This window comes from Schistocerca nitens, chromosome 11, assembly GCF_023898315.1.
Source record: "Schistocerca nitens isolate TAMUIC-IGC-003100 chromosome 11, iqSchNite1.1, whole genome shotgun sequence".
NCBI lineage: Eukaryota > Metazoa > Arthropoda > Insecta > Orthoptera > Acrididae > Schistocerca > Schistocerca nitens.
In genome coordinates this window covers 69,676,534-69,701,197 of record NC_064624.1, presented here as the reverse complement: position 1 = coordinate 69,701,197, position 24,664 = coordinate 69,676,534, and the positions used below count along the sequence as shown (strand labels likewise).

Genomic DNA, 24,664 nt, shown 5'->3' with positions numbered 1-24,664 from the left:
CAGATAAAGTTCGATGTGTTTACAAACCGGTAAAGGTAAAGTAATCTCCTCCTTGTGTGCCATCAGTCGCCAATACTTCGTTTCCATGTCTGTAGCGGTTTAAGAGATATGAGGCACGTTCTAAATATTTCATTCCTGTGGGCGCGATATAGGGAAATTTCCTTCACAAAGAATATTCCAGTCATTGCCAAGTGTTCTTAAGTCTAAGAACATTATAAAAACAGGTTTGTCTTTGCTTAATTTTATCTTCTAAGAGGAGTCATAGGGTCACTACTGTCACGTCCCTACAATTTTCTGCAGCACAAACTCATCTTTTCCGAGGTCAACGACTTGGAGTTTTTCCAAGCTTCTGTAGATATTACGTATCAGTATTTTGCCACCATGACTTATTAAACTGATACTATTTTGGTAATATTCACACCTGTCAGCACCTACTTTGTTTGGAATCTGAGTTATTACATTCTAGCACAAAGGCATAAAAACGGCGATTACAGAGAGAGGTCGCAACGTCTTCTCCGAAAACTGTTTCACTGACGGTGTTAGTCCTAGTTCCGCTTTAACCATCGGAGGAATATCAGAATGGCGGATATCGAAAGATGCGACCATGTGATAGAAAAGCAACTGGAATCACACAGGAGAGAACGCCACTGCGCATTTTCCGACAACTGTCTCGAACCGCTAATTCGAGAACCCACACACAATGGGAACTGATTAGACTATAGACACAGGGATTAATGATCACGATTTCAACGTAGGGGCGATGGTTACTGAAGCCAATACATCCTTCACCAAGTCTAGGAGAATATTTACGATGGAAAGAGTAGCTAAGCAGGTGTTAGTATCTAAAGACAATGAATGTGCATCGTTTATTTTCGATATAATGGACGTGAAGGAATTATGGGCAAAGTGTAAAATGACCAGATGGATAGAAAGTAATGTGCAGCACAATGGCTACCGTCCTTGAGGTTTTGGGTTACGTAATTACTGTAATTACGTAAAAACTGTAATTACTGAAGCCGGCCGGAGTGGCCGAGGGATTCTAGGCGCTACAGTCTGGAACCGCGCAAGTTCGAATCCTGCCCCGGGCATGGATGTGTGTGATGTCCTTAGGTTAGTTAGGTTTAAGTAGTTCTAAGTTCTAGGGGACTGATGACCTCAGAAGCTAAGTCACATAGTGCTCAGAGCCATTTGAACCATTTTTGTAATTACTGAAAAAAATGTGAGGTCACTTTAAAGCAAAGTCAACAGTTAGCAAGCTACTAAAGCTACCTTAAGATTTAATTGAAACAAAAATAGCTCTTTTAAGCAATGACAGAGCTATATCTAAATTTCACTATCGTTTATGACGAACATGCTTCGTCGATGAACTTTGATTCTGATACGACATTCTACATCTAGCAGTACAAAATGAGTCCTGAGATGGAGTGCGATCCAAAAATAAAAAGAACAGCTACTTCCGGCCACTTTACGGTGTGTGTCGGAGGGTACTTGGGGCAGGAAGGCCATTCTGCGCTCCGTCGCCGCGTCAGCCTCGCTGCCGCACACTCCTCTCCCACACACCAACAGGTACTTTTTTTCTCGGTTGTGGCCGCACTGCGCCAGCTGCCCGGGGAAGTCCCGGCCTCTGTGGAGCCTGGGCTGGCCGCGGCGGGCGGCCGCTCCCCGGTGGCAGACCGCTCTCTCTCGCAGTGGCTGTGTGTCTCCTCAGTGTTTCAGCCTCGCAGGCAGAGTATTTGCCTCCGCGCCTATCTGCAAAGCGTCAACCACACCCGCGTATTCTGGCTGTTGAGACGTTGACGCCCCACATGAGGTTGCCAACGTGGAAGCTTCACTATTGCCAGCTGAGGTATCCGCCCACGCCTTACGGCAGAAATTTCAACGTGTCTAGATACGCAAGCTTCATCCATCGTGCTTCACAAAACTAATCAGCACGTTTTACAACAGTATAAGCAACCAGGCAGTGGTAACGATTCACTTTAGGTTATCTCCTTTATACAGAACATGTCCAAGCGTAACATCTGACACAGTAATGAAAAACTTACGAAATCGCCATTTATTCTGATTTTTTTCCGATATACAAGTTGTTAGGGCTTGACAAACATGTCCCTATATATAACGGTAGGTTCGTGTAGATGGGAAACAGTTTTACATTTATTGGGTAATGTATTCGAATTTCGCGAACCCGGACACACGGCCGCTGTTTGCGAAACACGAAAATTTGGGCCGGTTCTGAACTCTAACCCGAATGCCGCACAAACTTCCACAGCTCACGTCAATCCGGGTTCGTAGAATGCGAAACCATTTGGTAATGTTTACCACAGCTGTAATCGTGAGAAGAGAGTGTCTGCATCTCTCAAGGGCACTGAAGTGTGATCCGGAGATTGAATTAACACGTACATTGCAAACATGGGGTTCAATTTATTTCAGAACTACGTATCACTGTATTTCGATTTAGAATCTCGTTGAGTACACTCGAATATGCAATTGGAATTATCGTGCATTGACGGAGACTAATGGGTTACTATTTCCCACAATACTGTTGTCACGGCGTAAATACGAGATTGGATCTATGGCTTGGCCCAGTTTTAAAGTATGCTCTCTTCTTCATCAGCGGTAGGGTTAGCTACCGTTTTGTTTTGTAAAGACGTAGTCATATTTCTTGCACGAAAGGACGTTTCTAAGGGAACCTATAGTTTTCTTTCGTTTCTATTCCGAGCTCAGCAGCGAACTGCAATAGCGAGTGACGTCGGCACGAGTGTTTCCTGCAGCACATTCCTGTTTTCTGGTATCACGAGATCTCAAAACGACGTCGTCCTTATGTGTAAAACAGAGCCGATATCGGTAATTTCGAAATTTGTCTGTGCCCGTACCTCTTCAAACTGATGTCCGCATGTATCTACCAAAACCAGGTATCACGTTTTTGTGAATAAAGCTAACGCACTCCAGAGAACAAGACGGGCTGCATGCCGTGCAGACAAATATGGCCGCCGATATGCGGCAGTCGGTGTCGGCAGCCTTTAGTGCGCACCGCGAATACGGCACGACTCTGCTTTCAGCTGTAGGGACAATCTGTGTGTGCCTCACGCCGCCCTGCACGGCGCGTAGAGCAGCCACCAATGACGCTCCGAAACCCCAACTCCAGAAAATAAGCTGCTTATGTATGAGCAGTAATGAAGAGGAGATGAGGTTATTATAACATCAACATTTCGCGGCCCAGTCAGCAGCTGTATAAATATTAATGTGAAATTAACAACAGCCTCAGTTGCAATGTTTACCTAGGTTTCAGTTGGGATAACCCAACCTTCTTCAGAATAAAAGGAACTACGATTTGTCCATACTGGGCAACGTCAGAAACTAAAACTATAATACAGAAATACGTCGCCACGTTGTAATAACTTATCCGGGAAACAGCCACGGCCCCACTCCGCGACCGCTGTACGGCAGCAACGGACGTTGTACTGGTACTGTCCACAGCCTCGAGAGCGCATGCGCGACAGTGTGTGTTGACACTCGTACCAACGTGCACTCCTGAACTTAAAATTTTATGAACAACCAGGTGCGGCTAACGAAATTGACGTACACGTTGTCCTGTAAGGAGCACAGATATAGCGACTGTCTTAACATTTGTAATAATTTGTTGGACGTCAAAAGTAAAGGGACCAATGCGTTTACTGTTTTAAGCCAACCTAGCATATGTGAGCTGAACATCTAACTTGACCGCATGGGAATAACTACGGGTTTGAAATACCGGATAATCCCAGCTATTCGGCAAAACGGGAGTGCTAAAACATGTTGATTACTCCCTACGATTATGGCGGATGGAATAACGGTTGAACATCTTCAAAAAAGTTTTTGCTTCGCAGCTGCAGCTGGTCGTTAAGAAGGGTTATTTTTTGTCATGTAGTACGTGAACTTCGCAATGCAAGAGCTGAGTATTATTCGGAGGGTTGAGTGCGTGAGCCGTTTGCACCTGCTGTTCAGCGAATGTCGAGCCAAGCGTGCCATCCGCAACTTTAGTAGGGATAGGCTCCTTGTATCTCGTTAGTAAGGCTCTTCCTGTGTGGCCGATGTAAAATTTCGGACAATTGCCACATCCAATCTTGGAAACTCCAGATAACGACAATTTAGGCTTTTTAAAGTGTGAATCAGGTTCTTCTGCAGCCTACTTTTAGTAGGCAAAATTGTCTTGAACCCCTGGTTCTTTAGAAGACGCCCTACTTAATATGAAACTTTACCTAGGAATGCACTAACTTCCAGCACGATAACCTAACGTGGAACTTTTATAATTATTTACTTTCCTGTCATAGAGCCGTCTCTTCATTTCAAGCTCGTAACCGTTATTTCGGGCTGTTGTTTCAAGAGTTGCCAGTTCGTGTTCCAAGGCTTCTGCGGATAGGGGAATGGATATCGCTCTATGCATACTAGAATGAAAAAGTGCCATTTTATGCGCCAGCGGGGGTGCAGAATCGGCAGGTATGACATTTTTTCAACCTATGCTTCCTGGAGATGAAGATGTCGTATTCAATGTGATCATCTACTATAGATAACGTAAGATATAAGTAGTTCAACGTCCTACTGGGTGACTCGCTTTCAAGAGAAAATAATTTTCTCGTGGAGATCGTTAAACAGTAGAAGTATCTGATCTATGTTTTCTTGGGACGAGTCAATCACCAAGAGAATATCATCCACGTATCTCGGCATACAAATTTATTTTCTCCGCCATCTCTATATTATTAACAAAAAATTGAGATTCTATCGTATCCATGAATATATCGGAAAGAATCCCTGCTAGAGGACTACCCAATGCTAACCCGTACGGTTGTGAGTATATTTTGTCATTAAAAGAAAAGTAATTGTATTTCAAAACAATGCGCAGGAGATTCATGAGCTCATCAATTTCAATATCTGATAATTACTTATGGAAGTGTAAGCCCGATCTACAGGTACGTTGGTACGGAGGCTGGAAACATCAAAGGAAGCCAGCTTGGATGTGGCATGGCAGATTACATTATTCAGTTTATTTACCATTCGACAGAGTTTCTGAAAGTAATTTTTCTGGAAAGCGAAGTTGTCCTTAATTTTGTAATGTAAACAGACAGCCAGCTTGTGGTACGTACTATTGGTACTGTCCACGATAGGACGTATCGGATGGAAGTTTTTGTGAACTTTGAATTGACTCGTTAGTCTGGGAGGCTTCGGGTTCATATTCAGGAGTCATTTCTTTAGAAACACTCCTATTAATTTATTAGTGTTCTGCAAACCTGTTCCTATCTCTTTCTGTAACGCTTGAGTAGGATCTGATTTGATGGAAGTAATGCCATTTTGATCGAAAAATGGTTGTTTTATCTATGTATTCCGCTTTGGAAGCTATAATTAACGAGATCCCGTTATCGGCTTTCGTAATTAGGGCGCCATTATTCTCCAGTTTACGGTTAATACTTTTCACCGGTCTATAACGTAATGCTTTGATTCAGTGACAGATCATTCATTTTCTAAGATTTTACAGGATTCTTAGCCAAACCGCGTTTGAACATTCTTCGGCGTTTTGGTACACCCCAAACCTAATTTAAGGCATACTATGAAATTCTCTACCGCGTGTGGTTCTTTAATCACAGGTGCGATATTGAATTTCAGCACTTTGGACAGTAACTGGGTCTTAGCTGTTGAAAACAGTATAGAAGTTTTATTAATAACACGTTCACAGAACGTGGGTGTGAAACCTGTATTATTGGAACATCCTTGTTGGTTACCTCTGATAACACCCTTGGACAGATTTGACAGTTTTCTCGCATGCCTTGCAGCGATTTCTTCTTTCTGTTTGGCAATGACATCAGTGGCCTGTGCCCAAAAATCATCTATTTGATAATTGGAAGACTACGAATAGTGCATCAATATTTCAAGATACAACAAATAAGCTTTCTCGTTTAATTAATCTTTCTTTGTATGCAATTCCACAACCACAATTCTGTTATTGAGGATCTGAGCTATGAATTTCTTTTTGAAAGTAGGCGATTTGTAATATAATTTTCCTACATAATTGCGAGTACTAGCATGGCCATTTCATTTATTAACAAGTGTAAACAGAATAACGTGACCCCAAAGTTTGTCAGCGGATATTCCGTGCCGCAAAACACAATCGTTCTTTCCGTTGAACGGACAGCACGGCTCTTATCAGAGACCCATCTGAGAAGAAATTCGCATGTTCTAGGTCAAAATGCGAGTAGATTTTTGTTTTGTAGAACATCTTCACATCCCCCCCTTGGCCCCCCCGCCCCCCCCCCTCCACAGTGATAAAACGCGACGTTGTTAAGGCGGTAATGAACGGAAGAATTTCGAAACACTGACTACTCCTAGCAGGGAAGAGAGGTGGTGAGCCCCACACAGCGTCTCCCAGACCGACTCATGTTCACGGTCCGTGCAGCAGTGTCCGCAGTCCGTGGTTAGCGTCCCAGGTTCGATTCCCGGCCGAGTCGCTAATTACCTTCTCTCGGTGTTTGCGCCGCCGCCGTAACTTCGAGTCATCTCCACCGCCGAGCAGATCGGCCAAGTTGAAGGAAACGTTCTTCTGCCTGAAAACTTCCTGTGGCGTACACATTTTTTACGCGCCAATGTTTTCCGGCTCAGCGTGAAACATCGCTTTCGAACGATATGAAGCACACAAAATGCACCGTCATGAATGTACCTGTATACCGTCATGTGCATTATCGTAATACGTTACAGTGCTCCTTCCCAACACACTTCTCGTGTATCAATCAAATCTAAACCTAAAGCACCACAAAATTAATATCGTGATGGGGCATGCAGTAAAACTAAGTAACCACCTACAGATCCAAACCTGAGACGACTTTGCGGAATGTGGTGGTGGGTACTTTGTTCACCGAAGCCGTTCTTCGCTGCGCCGTGACGTCAGTGTTGCTGCTGCCGCCGTCGCCCCCCCCCCTCCACCCCACTCCGCAGTGTGCTCGCAGCAGCCGGTTTCCACCAGCCTCGCCGCGTGACGTCACCCGCTGACCCTGGACTGGCGACTCGCAGTTATCTGCACTGCGCGGACGCCCGCTTCCTGCCCACAAACCGCTGTTCCGCAGCGCCAGCGCGTCTACTCGAAGCTTCCAGGCTTGCAGCGAAATGACGACGACGACGAGAAAAATCGAGAAACTGCGGCCAATACAGACGCCTTACCGAGGATCACTCTACCCACGCGCCATTCGTGGGCGGAAGAGGAACCTAAATTTTTCCTGTCTGTTCCCTTGTGCTGCGCCGAGTACGATGGCCAGAACTTATTTTATGGCGGCTGTTTTTTTTTGCAGTAACCCTTATATATTTGCGCTGGTCACTTTCGACAGTTCCCAGTAAGTGGCTGTTGTCTGCGCTCTGATTCGTTGATGCAGAACAGACTGACCGGTCGCCGTATTCGGTTTTATACTACCGGGGCACTGGTGCCACATTTTGTGGCTTTGTATTGACCAAAGAGCAAGGAAAAAATCCCTCGAAATCTCGTAGTTACAGGTACGAATTCTTACAATATAACTGCGCAGAATATCGCTATATGACGTCATCCCCGCAAGCTGCACTTACTTTAGGTTCAGATACCAAGTTTAATTTCTGACGCTTCAAACTAAGCACAGTAAGAAACTACAGTAAGGTGCGAACTGTGGATCACCACACAAAAACTATCAAGAGTTGACGCCATCGTTGTTTTGTTTAGTCCTGTCTCAAATATTTCGGTCGAGAAAAGTCACGCTAATAAATCTTTGCTTGAGTTTATAAAAAACTGCACCGTTCATCATGTAATGAATATATTTTTAAAGCACCTACATAAAAGAGGCTACAAAGATGTAGTAATTCTCTTTTAGCCAATTTAGAGACTAACAGTCCATAGATATAATTTTCATGTTTTATGTCCATCTAGGTGGTAACTATTATTCGCATATTTTTATGTAAATAAGTAAAAAGAGGAAATAATTTGTACACGCAATAAGTGTAAAGAAATATGCAATACTAATTTCTGTAAGAGAAAAAGAAAGAGAAACAGCTGTTTGAAACTGACAGATAAGGGGACTGAAATCCCTGACTTGCCCGTCGTCTTGTTTCCTTGGAGTTGGCAAAATTTACACGACAAAAGAAAGAAGGCATGAAGGTCGGGGACATATTTTGATAAACAGTAAGGAGAACGACATTTGCTATCAGCAGATTTGCCCAAGTATTAAGCATTTTAATCGCCAATAAACGAGAGACGGAATTATTCGTGAGTGGTAACGAAAATTCATTGTATCAGCTGTGCAACTCAGAGACAAGCAAAGGTGCTGCAGTGCTTTATAGAGGACGTTACTTCACCTACTGTGGCATTTCGTAACTTGTAATCGCAATTTTACGTACGGAAAGGAACGACGCTTCAGTGATACTGTAAGTGAACTAAGGGTAGGTATGGCGTGAATTACAAGTTAATGAACAGCAACACTGACAGCTCACCATACACTAGGTATTTACGCGTTAGAAAGCACTTGTGTATAAATTTCTCAGCATTATTTTGAAAGAAGAATAAAGCCATTGGTGCAGTGGTTTTCCGTACTTGGCTCTCTACATAACGAACTTCTACATCCAATTTTAGAATTCAAACACTTACACTCGACGTATTAACGATACCTGCGTCTTTGTATACGTCAGTTACACGCGGGACTGCATCGGTTACATGTACGTACAGAATTAAATTGTGTACCACAGAGGAGTAATATGGGTTCAATAGAAGTAGGCATATACTCATCATTTACGTACATTATCTTTCATTGCTTACGGAAAGATTCCCGACACTAAGGTACACAGTGTATGTACTGGGATTAAAGTCAGCACGTGAAGTGTAACCACGAGTGTTCAGAAAGTACCAGATTCTGTGAATTAAATATTAGGCGTTGCAGTGATTAATTGTAAGGGCACAGAAGTACTTTGATGGTTAACATTTCGCACGTGTTCTTGGCGGCACATTACGTGTACGGATATTACGTACGTTATTGAAATAATTCGTAAATGCAATGTTGTCAACCAGACTGACTAAGAATTTAAAGACTTCTTGGCCTTGTGTAAAATGAGCAAGGGGATCGAGATCATGAGTTGGGCTGCTCAGTACCGTACTGGTGCAGAAACTAAAGACGACAGGTAAAAGGCGAGACAGAGGGCTACCATCAACGATTCACTCGTTTCCACAATTCGAATTTTTCCGAAGTATTAGATGTACGAATATGATTGGATGGCATTACGAATTCAGCGCCTTGCCAAAATGCCGACGAGGCAAGGGAACACACACTCCGTGTGTTGGAACATGCGAGGTATTTGACGAAATGTGGCAGCTGCAAAAAACCGTGTAGGGGCGTGAACGAGATTTTTGTACGCAGTCCACACAAGTCAACAGCACGCAGAAGCCACGAACTCTGAACACCGCAGCAAAGTGTGTGGAAGACGGTGCGTCGGCGGTTACACTCCAAACCGTACCGTCCGGATCCGTTACAACAATTAAAAGCGGACTGTTACGGCCGGCGCCTTCAGATTTGCGCCACATTGCAGGGATCAATTGAGGATGGACATTTCGCCCCCACGCTGATATTCAGCGACAAAGCAACGAACTCTTTTCTGAAAAAGTTCATCTCCGCAATGTGAGCGACTGGAGTACTGAAAAACCTCACGTAATTTCGGCGCATGAAGGAGATTCGCCGAGGGTTAATGTATCCTGTGCAGTGTGACAGGCGAAGCTGAATGGGCCGTTTCAATACTGTGAGACAACTGTGGCGGGTACATCTTATCTCGATATGTTGCAGTTGTTTCGACAACTCATTCCGGATTCGAGGAATTTCATGTTCCAGCAAGACAAGCCTACACTTGTGGGAGCATCGATGTTTGTCGCTACCTAAACGACGAACTTTAGCATCACTGGATTGGCCGTAGGGGTGCAACATGATGTGGCTCTGTTCCTTTGGACCTCCATGTCGACTGATCTAACGACTTTCTCCTTAGGGGTTCATTAGGGGCCGTGTTTTCGTACCCCCAGTGCCAAGAACACGCGAACAGCTCAGAGAACGCCTCAATGTTTCTGTGCTGACCGCTGGCATTACGTTGCTGCGTGAAGTACGGAAGAAACAGTACTACCGGTTGGGCGAGTTTCATGTCAGCAGAGGACTCACCCACTGAACGTTTGTTTAGTGCAAAATGTATACTTTGCGAGTTTACGGTTGCATTCGCGGATCGATCATATTTGTACACGCGATACTTCACAAAATACGTATCTCTGAAAATGAATTAATATTTTGCAGTATTTTCTGAAATTTCCGCATAGTGGAAGATCGTAATACGGGTCTTCCTCTCCGTCTTCGCACTAACGCCCAAATGACAGATGTGAAGTGGTTGCGGAGTACAAATTCACCTAAAAACGTACAACGGTTGGAAGACACGTCGAACGGATGAAGTCCGGACGCAACTGGACGCGCAGCAGAGCAGTGTGTGTGTGTGTGTGTGTGTGTGTGTGTGTGTGTGTGTGTGTGTCCGGCACCGCTCCGCTCTACGGCCTGCAGGCCATCTGCGCGCCGCGTCGACGTTCTGAAGGCCGTGTGGCAGCCACGCCGGCGAACACACGGGCCGCAGCCGAGCCTCTGCCTGCCTGACACACGGAACACGGCGGGCAGGCGTGCGTGGGAGTAGTCGTGCTCACGGAGGGGCATAGGTTTGCGGAGCGCTTGTCCTGGTACTATTTGGTCGTGTTATGTCGTTCCAGTTTACAACGGTACAGAAAAGTTATCTAGTTCCTGTGAGGAATTAGTCTGCGTTATCATTCGGCAGCCGTAAATATTTATTATGGAATCAGAGCATTCCCCACGTTTTCCAATATTAAGAAAACAGCGGCTCCATTATTTGTAGTCGTTTTGGACGACTTTCAGGTGACGTTTCTCTGCTGCCGTAAACTCAACCGATATGAAATTTCAACTATAAGCTTATCGAGTAGTTCCAAAGGTGACCCCGCCGCGCGGGCTACCCGCCCGGTCTGTGGCGTCTTTTCAAAGTTTGCGCGGCACTCCCCGTCGTGTGTGTGTGTGGGCGGGGGGGGGGGGTGGTCCTTAGCGTAAATAGTTTAATTTAGATTATATAGTGGGTAAATGTAGGGACAGACCAGCTCACCAGTTTCTCTCACAGAAGCTTACCATTAATTTCCGAAACATACACCTGACATATACATGCGCTTCTCGTCTTACGGCGAGATCAGTGAGTGTGCTCTGGCACCAATAAGGATATTTCGTAACAAAAACGGATATTTCATCATCCAGTATACAAGTAAGTTTTCCAGATCAAGTATTCATATAGTTTATGCCACACCACATTTTCTCCATCTATATGAGTATCACGCAAGTTGCTCTTAAGAGCCCGGCAGAGGGTTCATCCAATTACACTCCCACTAATTCTTTCCCGTTCCACTTCCCAACAGCGCAGGAGAAAAATGGACCCTTCAGAATGTTCCACGATAACTTTAGTGTCTTTTGCTTCATTACGGTGACCACCTGACTCTATGCAGGTGGTAATCAGCTAAATATTCTCGCATTCGCAGGACAAACCTCGTGACTGAAATTTCGTGAACAGACGACACCGCAACGAAATGGCCTTTTACTTATTGCCAGCCCAACTCGCGTATCATATCCGTGACACTTTCTCCCACATTTGGCAATAAAACAAAACGAGCTGCCCTTCTTTGGACACTCTCGATGTCCTCAGTCAGTCGCACCTGGTCACCATCCATTCCCGCACAGCAAACACTCCCAGCGACGCAGGACAAGCGTAGCGCAGGCAGTCCCTTTAGTAGACCTGTTGCACCTAACTGTTCATCGAATAAACACAGTCTTCGGTTCGGCTTCCCCACAACATTTTCTTTGTGTTCTTTCCAATTTAAATTGTTCGTAATGGTAATTTCAGTCGGTTCTCTATTTGGCCTCACTTCTCATTACCTAGGAGCAGTTGCCACTTTTCACCAACAAGTTATCGTCTCCAAATCATTCTGCATTTGGTTTCAATGTTCTGCTGACCTTACCAGACGGTAAATGAGAGCAGCATTTACGTAGATCAGTAACAGCAGAGGGCCTTGAACACTTGCTCGGAGTAAGATAGAGGTTCCTTCTGTTTTACTGTATGACTTTCTGTCAATTAATACGAACTGCGACCTTTCTGAGAGGAAACCACGAATCCAGTCGCACAAGTGAGAAGCTATCGCTTCACCGCCGTAAAGAGCCTTCTCGAAATTTATAAATATGGAATCAATTTGAGATCCTCTGCCGACAATGCTCATTACCTCGTGTGCTTAACAACTAAATCATGGAGTAGCATTGCACATCCAAATCACGATTTTGGTGCTCCGTGTTCTACAATCAATGTTTCAGTAACCTGTCAGTGTTTTCAAATGTTATAATGCTTTAGAAATGGATTACAAGACGATTATTCCAGACATTTAAATTTTGTTTGCGAAGAGACTTTTTGATGAAGGCCAATAGTGGATTCATCAGTGCACCTCAGACCAAAACGGATCAGCAACTATCCTTTCAGTCAGAAGAAAAAGTCTCAAACTTTTGCAGCTTTTATTTCGAATTGCTGGTAACAGAATGACAACTTTAAGCATTAATTGAGCTTAAATTACCCTTTGCGAAGTATTCCTTATTTTGTGAAACGATGAGATCTTCAGAAGAACAATGCGAGAAGTCATAAAATTTGAATACAATTCTGATGGGGCGATTATCTTTTTCTTGAGTGAGATGGTTGAAAAAGGTTGAAATATACGGATTAAATCCCAAGTTTCATTTTTCATTGAAAGCACACTGAATCCGTAGTCGAGGTCACTGTTGCCTTCCATCTAGCAGTGTGGTCTCCGAAAACAAAGCTCCAAAAAGTGGTTCGCATCTCCACAGAAAAACCAATCGCGCAAATTTGATATTTTGTACAGAAACGAATATTCATTTAAATTGCGGTTAACGCAAGTACTGATCAGCTTGTAAAAGCACTTAACAACGGATTTTTGAAAATCTGAAACTGGGCACAGGTTTGTGTAATTAAACTGTGTCGTAACTGCGGTTGGCTACTATATTTAAGTTATAATGTTTATAATTCTACTACAGGCCTCTTTCTCTCATTGTTTATTTCCGAAAATCTAGCGATTAATATAGGGTTTCATTGCGCTGTGGCTGTCTCAAATGAACTTGAAATATTAGCAGAAGGCCACTCTATCACTGGTTACACAAAATAGAGGCCATAATGGATGTTACCGAGAACTCGCGTCACAGGTATGTATGCACGATGATCTTCAGAGCCATTTTGTTTCTGTTTAGACCACTCGGCCAATGGGCTTGCGAAACTTTGAAAGGGCGCGAAACACAGGAACGTAACAGTGAGACGCAGTACAAAAAACAGACAAAAAAAAACGGTGGACGGGAGAGCGCGGTCTGTACTCGTCCGGAGAGTGGGGGCTCCCGCAGGGCGCCGTGCTCACGTGTCGGGGGCGTGCGCGGCTGGCCGGCCGGCTGCACAGACTGCAGAGGCTGCGTGCGTCTCTCGCACACGCAAAGTTGCACAAGTGTAAACCTACCTCCACACAAGGGACAAGCGGTGCCCAGCACTGAACCTGCCGATTCCAACTGTGCATCACCAAAACGGACATAGAACACTCTTCGAAAGCTAACATGCGTGAAATACGTGCCACACAAAAATTGTTACTGTAACATTCCATTTCTTTGGCTCGCTGAGTAACGACCATACTGTAACCTGACAACCTGTACCAGAACTCTGGCTAAGCAACAGATCACTTCTCTACAACACACTTTACAAAAAAAAATAATAATATAGCAGCCACGCGTTCTGTTGTATCCGTGAGTGTGTGTGACGTCACGCAGCGCACCATTACGCCACGGGTCAATGTCGACGGCCGCTATCAGCAGCTGCGAGCTGCTCCAGTTTAGGCAGCCGCCTGTACTGGAAATACGGGTACTTGCAGAGCCTTGTTGCTTTGAGAAAAGTTAAACACAAGACGGAAGTCTGAGAAAACTGCAGATTTTTTTCACTGATTAACTACTAAATGGTTTATGACCACATGGGCCACCAAGGCGACAGCGAAATTTTTACGAACAGTTTTTTTCTCCATCTGAGACATTCAAGTACCGGGTGCTTGCAAGTAAAATGCAGCTACTGACCGAAGTCCACTGAAGAAATGTCTGAGTATGTAGACATGCTAATGCGTTAACGCGAAACAAGTTCGCGCCGGAGGAAATCAATTCCAATGTTGGTTAGCAGGTGCGAATCTGTCACTGCGCAACATCTCGCGGAAGTCTCCGGTGCTCATACTGAACAAGTTCTGCAAAGTGGCGGTTAATAATATCGACATTCTGCCTTTCTCACTTGTTTGTCCCTTCCTGTGCACGTTCCGTTCTCAATCCATTACATATGGGAACATTTCTTCCAGTGTAAATCGGTTCCGCAAGGGCGCATTAGCATAGCAAGTTCCGCTGCCATGCAGCAGTTACAGCCCACGATGGACCTCTGTGAGTGGCTCAACTTCAGACTACAAGCACACAGTGGTACAGCGAAGGACGGACATTTGCCACACTTGCCCCTTCGCCAGGTAGCTTGACTAGCGATCCCGCCCTTCCTCACACTACCTCTGTCCGCTTTCGAACCGCCGTCTCCACATCTTACTCGATGCAACCAGTACTAAGGGACCTCCTTCATCGACATCTTGGGGAAATACAGAGCTGCTTCTCCGAAATCGAAACATTTATAACTTTTGGGAAACTAAAGCAATACCGACGACTAAGTCAGTATGTGATTAGTTGTGCCAAGTATAAATACAGATCCCTCTGTCTGTACGGTAGCTTCCTTTCACGCTTACTTATTGAGATAGAAACAGTCTATCGCCATGGGAACAACAAGAACGGAAAGATGTAAAAAGAGTGCGAATGTACGCTAATCATTTGTTTTATGGGTTCAAATGGCTCTGAGCACTATGGGACTCAACTGCTGAGGTCATTAGTCCCCTAGAACTTAGAACTAGTTAAACCTAACTAACCTAAGGACATCGCACACATCCATGCCCGAGGCAGGAGTCGAACCTGCGACCGTAGCGGTCTCGCGGTTCCAGACTGCAGCGCCAGAACCGCGCGGCCACTTCGGCCGGCCATTTGTTTTAGGTCACTGCATTTGTGCCTACTTTAATTACTACAACTGCATGCCCAAAAGACAATAAGGAAAGAAGAAATGGGTATGTGAACGTTTGAAAAGAAGAACGACATACTCCATAAACTCACAAGTGACATTGAAGCAGATAGTTCCTGTGACTTAGGGTGAGCAGCGGTTTTATTCGACAACCTGAATAAATTAATAACTGGCTCCTTTTACCGACCCCCGGTCTCATATGAAACAGCTGCTGGACAGTTCAAAGACAACTTGAGCCTCATCTCAAATAGGTACGCTACTCATACAATTATAGTTGGTAGCGACTTCAATCTACCTTCCATGTTGTCAAAAGTTCATTTTCAGACCCTATACAAAACAACTTCTGTAATTGTTCTAAATGGTCTCTTTAAATTATTTTGAACAATTAGTTCACGAGACCACATTGGAAATGGTTACGAAAACACACTTGACCTCTTAGCCACAAATAATCCTGAGCATCACGACGGATACAGGGATTAGTGAAGACACAGTCGTGGCGAGGCTCAATTTCGTAAAAAATTTCACCAAAACTAAACGCGAAATATATCTATTTATAAAAGCTGCTAAAAATTCGGTAGACTTCTTTCTAAGAGACACTCCCCAGTCCTTCCAAACTATGTAAGTGAAGACCATATGAGGCTTAAAGTTCAAAGAAATGTTATCGACAGCACTCTAGAGATTCGTACCAAATAAATTAATAAGAGACGGAACTGATACCCCATGGTACACAAAACGACAGAAAGCTGCCGCCGGAGCACCGAAAAAGGCAAGAACGCAAAATCTCCGAGATTGGCGAAGTTTTACTGAGGCTCGAAATTTGGTGCGAATTTCAATGCGAGATACATTTAATAGTTTCCACAACGAAAGTCTCTCTAGAAATGTGGCGGAAAATCCAAAGAAATTCTGGTCCTATGTTAAGTAAATCAGCGGAAAGGCTCAGTAAGTAGCTTTACTACGCGGCGGGTGAGGAGGGGGGGGGGGAGACAAGGGAACCAACCCTTCGGAGCAGCTAAAATCGTGGCAAATGTCCGCACACCGGTACAGCACGGTTACTCTTGCACGCAGGTTACCCTCAGCCACGTGTCAGGGCGACACCTCGCCACCGTCTCCACGCTGAGTCACGTTTACTGCCAGCCCAAGTATCATGTGAGACACCACGGTTTGAAATTTTATGCAGCTATCACATATTTTACTGGTGGACAGAACACCTAATGAATTGAAAGCACCCGGAAACACTGTACACATTCCCAAGTCACGAGTGACCTTACTCCCTTATTATTGGATAGCTATGTGTGACCTAAACAGCTGATTCCACACAATCGCGATTAAATGGAGGCCTTTTTAGGAAACTGTTTTGGCTGCCGCTACTGTCCATCCGTGAACGCCACAATTTTCTACAGTTCAGCAAATCTTATCTCGCTACACACGATACGTTTTGCACAGGTCTTTAATACGGCGTGCATCAATTGCGTTGTATATTTTGTGATAGGCGAGTATAAATACGAAAACCACCACACATAGTTCCACGTCACGAAAGTGAAGGGCATTTAGAGCACCGATTCCAGGTTACTTATTATACATAAAATTCGTGCAACTTTTATCAAATCATCCTGTCCCTCACGTGTGACGACAGTCACTTTTCCGTGACGTCACGCGTTCTTTGCTGGCAGTGGATGAGGGGAGCACACTGAACAGTCGTCGTGTTGATCTACCTGTTTGCGAAGAAAAAATTGTCAATTTTATTGCTTTGGTATTCAAATTTGCGTTTTACGACGATGTATGGTTTTGGTATTCAAATTTGCGTTTTACGACGATGTGCAGTCTAACTGACACATGGCATTTTTGAACTCTTCAAGACGGGTCGTCTTCAGTACTTTGTCATGCCGAAGTGTCTGTAAATGCGACGTCAGTGGCCACCCACGATTCCGAAACTGTGACTTACCATAAATAACGGGTAAGGCTTCTGTAACAGTATCTGGCTAAACGAAATAATGTTTACTGTAGGTTTCTGTCAAACATAATTAGCAAATGCCCCCACAAATGTTATAATTTTGACGTGATTCAGCCCTCTGACGGAAACTAAGAACAAATCTACCTCGACTCTCGCAATTGTTGCACTGGAAATGGCACAAATTAAATCTAGATTCTGCCGCCGTTACAGGCTGCACATAGAAATCTACACTGCACTTTAATCGTGTCGTTTCAACGTCAAACAAAGAAGCTGGTAAGTGACGGCGTCAGAATCACCGACATTCATTCCTCCCTCACATAATACACGACTGAAGCGCAGGCCGCACAGAACACGGCGCGGCTCACAGATCGCTGACGCGTTGCTTTGTCGACACACCGGGCTCTCTCATCAGGCAAATAGTAACACGAGAACAGCCAAACAAAGCGATGCAGCGTTGTAGAGTGCTAAAAAATATTTCATCAGCAAATCACAGACGAGGAGACGTGACAGAGCGATAAAAAATACGAAATGTTTATTTCGTGAAGCACAAACATTACGATAAATTCTCAAGAATTCGCCAACTACTACGCAAATGGTCGCCTCTGTGTAATGAGGGTGTTGGGGAAAGCTACAGATTGCTCGTTGAGCATAACCTTAATTTCAGAAAATTGTGAAAATACGGAAATGAACGCGAGTGCTGTGTCTCATCGCCACAAGCGTGTCGGCGTGACGCCACGAGTTGTGATTCGCGAACGGATTTCAGGATCCGCAACGCCCACGCACGAAACAGCTTGCTACGTCTCATTACTTTGCAGACGAGTTTACGTGTGTAACATCTGACGTTAAGCATGTAAGCGAGATAAAGTTTAGAAACGGTTTGAAATTGTTCTTAACGTGTGTTCGAAAGCAAGTGCTCTTTCTGAAATACTGGGTAAACACAGTCTGCTTAATTTGCGCTCCTTTTTAAAGAAAAGCCCGTTTATCGCGCGTCTAAATTTTTGACACGTCATGTCTACTGATGTGTGGGCCGTACGACGATGTAATTTTTGCAGATACCCTACGGGGTGTGGGGATACTGTCTGCAAACTGCGTCGCGAATAGGTAGGTACTGATAAATTACAACGATACGTCTGATGCCTAAGTTGACTCCATGAACAGCGTGCAGTTTCTTGGAAGTCGGTAACTGCCCTCATTGTGAAATACTGTCTGACTAACGTCCGCGTATTTCGGCGCCCTTAGTCACGTTACCTCGCGACGCGCAATGTTTCCAACTGCGGTACTTCTCTTACTGTGTGAAAGCCGTAATTTAAGATTATACTTCTGAATGAGTACATCACGACAACATTTTAGATGTCTGAATTTGGCCACATTACGCGAAACATTAAAAAAATAAATTTCTGCCACGTCTGCAAGCCGCTACACGCCTTGTCGCACTAAAACTGGCTTACTACAAAGTTCTGCGTTTGATCGTTTTCGTAAACTTGCGTCCTACGAACATAATCAAGAACGCGAGATTTTCATTTTAAATGCCTCTTGTACGTGAATTCCGTGGAAATCTACACTGGCACATCGAAACACTAGCCGACTGAATGTGGCGTTATTTTCCATTCGTTCCACGTTATTCTCGCTCAAGTTTTCATAGACTGGAGCAAGGCCGTAAGTAACGACCAATAAATCACTGAACACTCAAAACGGTAATTTAACACACTGTTAGCCACCCCCTTTGTTCGTAGCGGTCGTAATTTTTTAAAGTAAGACAAAGTATTAGACAAGAGCACTGAGTTACGCGACAAAAACCACACAGAAGGGTGCAGAACATCCGCCGCTCCCATAAATTCCTGCCTTACCTTTCTGTCGTATTCCCGTGAGCACGCAAAATCACAAGCTCTGTCTGGGTAGGCAGGACTGTCGCACGCTGCTTCCCTCCAGGCTGCTGCGTCACAACTGGGCCGCACAGACAGCAGGCTGCCCCCTCCTCCCCCCCCCCCCAGCGCTGACGTCACGGGGCGGCGTTGCCAGCTCGCGCGGCAGGCGAGCGAACGGCTGCAGCAGGGCGTCTACGTCTGTGTCGGCACTGCCGGACCGCCTGCGTCCCATCCACGCCACAGTCAGTTATCTCGAGCCGCGCTATACAGCTGGCAACACACACCCCCTTCGCCTGGCGCCCCAAAAACCGGATTTCGTAAACCGATTTCCCATTACCGCTTTTGGTGAACGCAAAGATGGAGCAAAGACGCTGCATTTTGGTCACGGGATGAGGAGAGGTGTGAACACAACATCTTGCGTCATCGTGCTGAGTGCCAGTCACTTACGCGCGAGCTTCGCGATTCGTGTCGATCATTTGCTACTCCAGAAATGACGGACGAGTGTGACAAGTTTTCGTTAAAGGAGGTTACAGGTATATCAATGCTGAGATCATCGGTGCCTGGGCTCACGTACTACTTTAACTTAAAATAAGTTACACTGAGGACGACACACATTTACCCTCAACGTGCGGACCAACTGAAATCATTCTGTGATTTCGTTGATACTGGATACAGCAAAGTTCTTGGCAGTATTAAAACTAGATGGTTGTCATTGTTGCCAGGAGTTACGAAAGTTATTGAACCTTTGAAATCTTGTTTTCTATCTCAGAATAGGTGTCCCACGTTGCTGAAACAAATTTTCGAAAACCAACAGTCACTTCTTTGGCTTCATTTCACACAATGCCAATTGAAAATGTTTTTAAATTCAATCCAAAAGTTGGAAATAACCACGGTTTCAGCTTGCTTCAAGAAATAATCAATACCGTTTTAATTAACTTGGAAAAGAAGGTACTTTCACTCAGTCAAAATACGAGCCTTTTACCAATTCTAAGACACTTTTGTGACTTGTTTGGAAAAGTAGAGTTCTCCACTTCAACCTCTGAAATCATTTCACTGGATAACACCAAAAAAAAAATACTGTTTCTTGGGCTGAACTTTTAAATTTTCTGATAATTCTTAAGGCAGTAGACTCATGTGCAACATTTCAGACGAGATAGGATGCGTGAACAACATTGTATCCCAGGAACTTGAGGAATTGGAAAAAGCTAATTTGGAAACAGATGAGAGACTGTGCGATGTATTCAATACACTTAAAAGTACAGGTACTTCATGTAAAAATATAGACACGCTTGGGAGTTTTGCTCCTGCTGTACCAGACATAAATATTGTTGTGGAAAGAATATTTTCAATTGTGAAGTCCCTTTGGAGGGTGGAATGTGTAGTGCTAGAACCACTTCATTCCCCACAGGTGTTAGTGTGTCTCATATTAGAGGCCAAAACCGAACTTAAAATTCTTTGTCAAGTACAGAGTAGAGGTGCTCTTACTCGGTAACTGTACTGTCTAATTATTGGATTTATAGTGAATTCTTGCAACGGGCCTTTGTCCTCAGAAGTTGACTGTCTAAAGTAGTTGCTCTCTGTCTCAGTGTACTTAAAAGCAGAATAAGCAAACATTCTTCAAAACTATATAATGTATGGATATGGTCAGTGTCTGCATCAAGTAAATCCTACCCCATATTTGGCAGATTGGGTTCCACATTTGGAGGCTGCATTCGAGAGACACGTACCATATGTCGAAGTTTAAGCACCATTTAATATTTTCGTGTGTTTTAATTCAGACGTAAACGTCGAGTGGCTCTTTACATACCACCTCACAGCACCACTCTGCTTCCTAGTCAAGATCCCTAAAATCATTCAGTTCTTATCCTCTCCCTTAATAGCGATCAATAAAATTGTAATATGTTGTCTTGTGTATCCAGTACGAGGATATTTCATTCCTTAGCTCATACAACAGCCTGACAGGTGGTGGTTTTCTCGGCTATTTTTCTAGTAGTTGAACGAATTTCAGCCACAATCTAAGTTTGTGTGTTTGGTGCGTGCTCAATGAAACGAAAACGAAAATAACCTCTGTTTGCCTGGTGGCTGTTGGTATTTGAAGTCAGCAACAGGTTTCATTCGGAACACCGACTTTGCCATTAAATCTGAATTTTGCGGACAAAAGGTAGCCTTCATAATGGCGAGACCCTTTTGCACAGGATTTCGGTCACCCCAGGGATCTTATGTTGATGCTGTGACATTGTTAGGGTGTACTAACACGTAAATTTTATTTTCTACAGATCTCACACAATTACTTCATTGTGGTTGATCAGCGTTGTTGCTTGCTTTATGAAACAGTGTCGTCTTTGATGTCTGTTTTGACTTTTGTGTGAAGTGTGTTTATGGTAGTTTGGGAGCTTTTCGTTGTAATCCTTTTGATTGGGGAGTTTTTTAAATGTAATTAATGCTCGTGTGACGATGATTTTGCGCTGGGAATTGCGTGTGAAGCTCATTTTCATTCTACTAGGTTGCTTGTGATGAATACTCTTGTTTAGCCAGTGTGATGAACTTAGTAAAAATTTCGCATGTTATTTAAGTGACTGTTTCAGGTAGTGTTTTTTTTTTGTATAAGATTTTCATTTGCGTTATTCGAAAATAGTTACGTGTAGTCGCTCGAAAAGCAGTACGAGGAGAAAAGAAGAAAGGTGGTGAGGAGTCAGTAGACGAAATGCCCAAAAAAGAGACTGCGAAGGTACAGAGACGTGTAGGAGATAGATTCTCCCCACTTTTAGCCACGAAAATGTGCAAAATGAAACAGTAGGTTCCTCCGATGCGAGGCAAATGAGTGAGCCAGACTTCAGTGGTGCAGCGGAGATGTTTAGATTTAGGACATGCACAGCCTATTCCACTCACAGCTAGCAGTGTTTGGGGACGAGTGCACAATTTACTAAGTGTGAGTGCGGGCGAGGCTGAAGCAACGATAAGTGAACAGAGGGCAGCAGTGCATGTAGCTCTGAGCAGAACATGATTGGCCAATTTGGCCACGCCGATAAAAAGAATAAGCACATAGCGAAGAGTTAAAGGCAGACTGCAGACTTGCTGGCGTCAAAGGAGGAGCTGAACTGAGATTTAGTTGCCGAATATGGCACCTTAACGACTACAGTAGAATCACTGAGCTCAGAAACTGATGATATGGAAGAAACGTTCAGAACTTAGCAATCAAAATCAAGGACGATATCGCTGTTGAAGTTACTGCGAAATTTGAAGAGGCGCGCGCGTTCGTGTGTGCGTGTGTGCGTGTTGATTCGTGAGAGACCAAACTACTAAGGTCATCAGTCTCTAGACTTACACACTACTTAAACTAATGTAAACTAATTTATGCAAATAACAACACATACACCCATGCCCGAAAGAGGACTCGAACCTCCGGCGGGAGGGGCCGCGCAATCCGTGACACGGCGCCTCAAACCTCGCGGCACTTGGAGAGGCAGGAAACAGGTTAAGTGGGATAGAAGGAGAACAGGAAAGAGTGAGCGGGAAAGGCTGGTTGCCAGGTGGCTAGAACAGGAGCATGGGGGATGTGACTGATGGTGATCATAGGGGATTCTTTAATCTACTAAAACAAATGCCCATGTTCAGTGGCAACATACAGGGTGGCTCACGAAATGTGTTACCATTTTGTTTTTGAATATGAACTTTACTGTCAATACAATCTGACAGGAACATATACTATAATGAAGAGTCGTCCATGGAGATTTGTTCCAACTCAGCGCATACTCAATATGGCCACCATTTCGTTTCCGACCTTCCTTCAAACGAATACTGAAGTTAGTGATTACCCTACGGCACACGTCTTCCGTAATTTCAGTGCAAGCTTGAAAAATAAGTTTTCTGAGCTCCATTAAATCAAGTGGACGTTTTGGGGAAGTTTTTTCCTTTAGGTACCCCCAAAGAAGAAAGTCACATGGATTGAGGTCTGGACTGAGTTTTTACACGAGCATTTCAACGTGCAGATCATTTCACTCAGTCCTCCAGGTTGCTTCAATGACGGACAAAATTGGCTCCCCAATGGCGGACATATTGAGCATGTGCTCAGTTAGAACAAATCTCCATAGACGGCTCCTCATTGTAGTATATGTTCCTTTCATATTGTATTGACAAAGTTTATATTCAAAAACAAAATGTTAACACATTTCGTGCGCCACCCTGTATGTAAGCCAAGTACGGACATTATAGAGACACTTGGGAGCGAATAAACAGCAGGAGTTTTCCAACTGGAAAGTACAGTTAAGGAAACGCTCGATGTTGCAGAGATACAGTACATGCACAGAAGCCTTAGGAAATCATAACAAATACCTACAAGCAGTCCACTTAAACTGGAATCTTTAACATTTTATAGAAATCCACAGTACTTGCGAGCTGAAATGAGAAACAACATTAGGTAATTTTGAGAAAGAGAAAATGGGAGCTCAACTTGGAATCGACCGAAGTACAAGTAGGAACAACTGTGGATGAATAGGCCGGCTCGAGAAAGTGCAGAAGGAATCTGCAGCAGAAACCCTGCGTCTGTGATGTAACGATAACTAAGATGCACTGCGATGAAAAAAGAAAAGAAAATGAGAACGAGAATTGCCCGAAACTACGGATGACGCTGTGATAATACGATGCTAAACAGCATCTACATTTGCATCTACATCTACATGCTCTGCAAACGACCGTGGCAGAGAGTGCGTCCCACAGTACCAGTTGTCAGGGTTTGTTCCTGTTCCATTCACGTATGGAGCGCGGGAAGAATGACTGAATGCCTTTGTACGCTTAGAAGTTATTGTAATCTTATCCTCACGATCCCTATGTGAGCGGTACGCAGAGGGTTGTAAGTATATTCCTAGCATCACCATCTAAAGGCGGTTCTTGAAACTTTGTTAATAGACTTTCTCGGGATAGTTTGGGTCTGTCTGAGTCTGGAAATTCAGTAACTTGCGTACTTCCGTTACACTCCCACGGATCAAACAAATCCATGACAATTCATGCTGCCCTTCTCTGTATAAGTTCAGTATCCCTTGTTAGTCTTATTTGGTGCGGGTCCCACATACTTTAGCAACATTCTAGAACCGGTGGTACGAGTGGTTTGTAAGCAAAGTCCTTTGTAGGCTGACTGATCTCCGCGAGTATTCTTCCAGTAAACGGAAGTCTGTCACCAGCTTTACCCACAACTAAGCAAATGTCGTCATTCCATTTCATACCAGGTACTTCTTATGTGTCGGCCGATTCCAACAGTGACTCGTTGATATTATAGTCATAGAATACCATTTTTTGTGCAGGCACAGTCTTACATTTATGAACATTTAAATCAAGTTGCCGTTTTTCTACCGCTTTGAAATCTTATCAAGATCTGACTGAATATTTATGCAGCTTCTTGCACACAATACATTACAGATAACTGGATCATCTGAAAAACTCTGAGGTTACTATTACTATTAATACACTACTGGCCATTAAAATTGCTACACCACGAAGATGACGTGCTACAGATGCGAAATTTAACCGACAGGAAGAAGATGCCGTGATATGCAAACGATTAGCTTTTCAGAGCATTCACACAACGTTGGCGCCGGTGGCGACACCTACAACGTGCTCACATGAGGGAAGTTTC

The 24,664-nt window shown here is 44.1% G+C and overlaps 1 protein-coding gene across 3 annotated transcripts in view; it reads right to left on the bottom strand.

Moving 5' to 3' along the window:
* LOC126213138 (speckle-type POZ protein-like) overlaps window positions 1-24,664 on the bottom strand; it is a 114,876-nt gene that overhangs the window by 64,909 nt on the left and 25,303 nt on the right. For 2 of the 3 annotated variants that reach the window (XM_049940758.1, XM_049940756.1), the window contains exon 1: window positions 19,018-19,108. The exons of the other annotated variant lie outside the window; for it this stretch is intronic. The gene's annotated coding sequence lies outside the window, so the exon portion shown is untranslated. Of the gene's footprint in view, window positions 1-19,017; window positions 19,109-24,664 lie in introns of those variants that run through there. 3 annotated transcript variants of the gene reach the window in all.